Source organism: Mastomys coucha, unplaced genomic scaffold (genome assembly GCF_008632895.1).
Source record: "Mastomys coucha isolate ucsf_1 unplaced genomic scaffold, UCSF_Mcou_1 pScaffold16, whole genome shotgun sequence".
Classification (NCBI taxonomy): Eukaryota; Metazoa; Chordata; class Mammalia; order Rodentia; family Muridae; genus Mastomys; species Mastomys coucha.
In genome coordinates, this window is record NW_022196898.1 from 13,618,579 (window position 1) to 13,622,562 (window position 3,984).

Sequence of the window (3,984 nt, forward strand, 5' to 3'; positions counted from 1 at the left end):
CTGCTCCCGGCTTAGGAACTCACCGGAGAGAAGATGGCAGCTCTCACTGGAGAGTCCGGGTCAAAGAGAGGACACATGTTTAATTGCAAGCATTCACATTAAATACCACCTGTAACTACAGCTCCAGGAGATTTGATTCACTCTCCTGACTTCTTTCAGGGACACACACACACACACCTTTTCCTTTTCTTTTATCTCATTTTATTTGGTTGGTTGTTGGCTGGTTGGTTTTGGTTTGCCAAGACATGATCTGTGTGTGTGTGTGTGTGTGTGTGTGTGTGTTTGTGTGGGTGTGTGTGTGTGTGTGGCCTTGGATGCCCTAGAACTATCTCTGTAGGCCAGGTTGGCCTCAAATCCACATAGATCTACCTGCCTCTGACTGCCAAGTCCTGGAAATAAAGGTATGCAACACCATCGCCCAGCTATACACAAACTCTTAAAGATAAGTCTTTTAAAAGGAGTTCTCTCTTCTGTAAAATAAAGAATGAATTCTGAATGATTGGCATCATTAGCAATCCTGTAAAAAATGGCAGAAATATAATTACATGATAATGACAAACTTGAAGGTGAAAGGGTTTGTTAAAATTGAGTTACATCATGAAAAAAGTATAAGAAATATAAAATGATATTTGTTAAGTAGAAAATTATCAAAACCATAAAAAACTGCTTAAAGAATAAATTTTATAAGTGTCTAAAGGTGTGTTAATAAGGAATTTATAAGTATCAAGAGTATTACTGGTGTCAAGAATTGTCATAGGCATGGCAAACATTGCTCATTTAATTTGTATGATATCCTATCAAATGGGATGTCCTAAACTAGTTTAAATGATTAAAAAATACTAAGGTAAAGGAGGTTAGTCTAAAGGTCATTTGAAAGGTTTATAGAACATTTTGAATTCTAAGGAAGGTAGGCTGATCCCAAGTATTAGAATTTTGATTAGTAGAACAAATGGTCTATTGCCAAAAACTGATTTAATCAAGACCTGAACTGTTGAATCTACCTAATCTTCAAAACTAAACATTCTCACAGGTTCAATGAAGTGAATTTTAATTACAACCTGCTCTTTTGCTCCAGTCAAAGGTATGATTGAGAGAACGTGCCTGTGGGTGGATTTTACAAGAGGGTCTTCAATCAGATATGCATGTCAGCTTAGATCAGAATATTCCGGTATGTATCTCTGTTAGAATGCTCTTGCCTTCGTATGCTCTGGCTGCACCTTACTTGCTTTGACCTGATCCTGTTCTGCTGCCTTTTTTCTTTCACAGCATTCTAATAGCTGGACAGACAGATGACAAATGCCGCTACTGACAGATGAAAAATCCCTCAGAGAGCAACAACACTTTCCTCTTCCCTTAACGCTACTTAAAATGTTTTATTTATTCTTCAAGAATTTATACACACAAACATGCATACATGCATATGACATACATGTAAAAAGGACAGAAAGAACATTTATTTTCTACTACCACTCATCAACTATCAGAATGTCCTCAACTAGGATTGGCATTCTTTCCCCTTTATCACTGTATAACCAAGCATCCATAACTGCAATGTTTCCCAACAGGCACATGCCAGTGGAAGGTGTCTCCTGGCAAGTGTTCACCTGGGCCAAAGAGCAGTGCAAAGAGCCTTAGCCCAGCATGAAAGATCACCCACCAGGAGTATTGGTGAATGCTAAGGTTGAAGCTAAATACAAAGTCCAAATACCTTGCTTGCTACCTTGGCCAGAGGTAAGACAGGAAGCTGGGAGTAGGTAGGGCATGGAAGAGAGTATGCACAAGGAAATGGGGAGTGTCATAGAAAATTCTGACTTTTGCATATTGCAAACAAGTATTTCATACTATTCTTATAATAAAACCCTTTAAAATAAAATAATTAACTAATAAAAATAAACTCAAGGCCTGACACTATTACTGCGACTATAGAGCACTTACAAAAAGGGACCTAGCATGACCACACTCCGGAAGACCCAAAAAGCAGCTGAAAGAGTCAGAGGCAGATAGTTGCACCCAATCAATGGACAGAAGCAGCTGACCCATGTTGTTGAATTAGGGAAAGACTGAAAGATGCTGAGGAGGGCAACCCTGTAGGAGGACAGGCAGTCTCAATTAATTTGGACCCCCTTAATCTGGACAAGTCCTTAAAATTTCTCTGTGTCCCAGCTTCTGTGTTTTTCAAATAGAGTTAACCTCACACATCTTTTAGGGAACCATTGCAGAAGTTTAATAACTTAGTAAGTAGGGAACAACTGGGAGGTACCGAGCACTCTTTGTTATGGCTATTATCAAAATCAATATTCCCTTCTGTTTTGTATAGGTTGGCTTATTCATGGTTGTATTATAATTTATTAAGAAATATTCTTCAAATTTCTTCAGAGGATCTGAAAGTAAAGTTTTCATCTTCAGCTTAATTCCTTCTAAAAAGCATATTTAAAAAAATGAAGCAAGTCATGAAACCAGAAAATAAAATAAAATAATTATAAAATAATTTCTATCACCATCTCATCACAAAAGTATTTGTTTAATTATGCAAATTATTTTAAGACTTTTTTCTCTTTATAAAAAGTGTGTTTAAATGGAAAACTGTGATAACATATCCTGATATAAAAAGCGTGGACATTTTAAGCTGTTTCAGAGAGCAAAGTTATGTTGTATGACTTCAGATGAAGTCAAAAGCTTGGATTCAAATTTGAAGAGAAAATTCAAAGTTTATAAACATATAAAAATTTCTATAGCAACATTTTCAAAATTCATTACTATGTGATGGTAACTTAAATCTCTAATCCTTTTAGTTTTCTTGTAGTACAAAGTTGTTTATGTAAATGTTTTCCTCAATTTTTAGATACTTAACTTTCAAAAGTTATTTATTGTATAAGAAAACAATATAAGATATTATTTAAGAATATAAGATATTGTATCAAGAACTCTGTGTAGAATTTTCAACACTAAGAAATAATACTACCTTGCTTCTAATCTGTCTGGGCTGGTGCCCTGAGCAGACCTTGGACACAAGCTTGTCAGCCAGTTGCACAACACCCAGAGGAAGCTCCACTCCCAGGTGCACTGCTGACACGCCCAGGATCAGAGGTGAGGAAGACACTACATCTGTCCCAACAACGGGAGTAACTGGGACCAGCAGGACCAGGCAAACAGGAACACTGCCAGCCCAGTGACTCAGGTTGCTTCAGATTTGTCCGGTCTACCTGGTGCCCTGAGCAGACTTTGGGCACAAACTCCACAGCCAGTCCCAAAACACCAAGAGGAAGCTCCACTCCCAGTCAATCTAACAAGCCCAGGATCACAGGATCCCAGAATCACAGAATCACAAAGACAGCTTGAATCTGAGGAGTTCTGACACAACCAGGATCACAGGAAGGACAGGCTCCAGTCAGATTTAGCAAGGGCAGGTAGCACTAGAGATAACCAGATGGCCGTAGGCAAGCATAAGAAAATAAACAACACAAACCAAGGTTACTTGGCATCATCAGAACCCAATACTCCCACCATAGCAAGTCCTGGACACACCATCACACTGGAAAATCAAGATTCAGATATAAAATCACTTCTCATGATAATGATACAGGACTTTAAGAAAAACATAAATAGCACCCTCAAAGAAATATAGGAGAACACAGGTAAACAGCTAGAAGCCCTTCAAGAGGAAATACAAAAATCCCTTAAAGAACTACAGGAAAACACATGCAAACAGGTGAAGAAAATAAGCAAAACTACCCAGAATCTAAAAAATGGAAATAGAAACAATAAAGAAATCAGAGAGACAGCCCTGAAGTTAGAAAACCTAGGAAAGAAATCAGGAGTCATAGATGCAAGGCATCACCAACAGAATACAAGAGATAGAAGAGAGAATCTCAGGGGCAGAAAACACCATAGAAATCACTGACACAACTGTCAAAGGAAGTGCAAAAAGCAAAAAGCTCCTAACCCAAAACATCCAGGAAATCCAGGATGCAATGAGAAGACCAA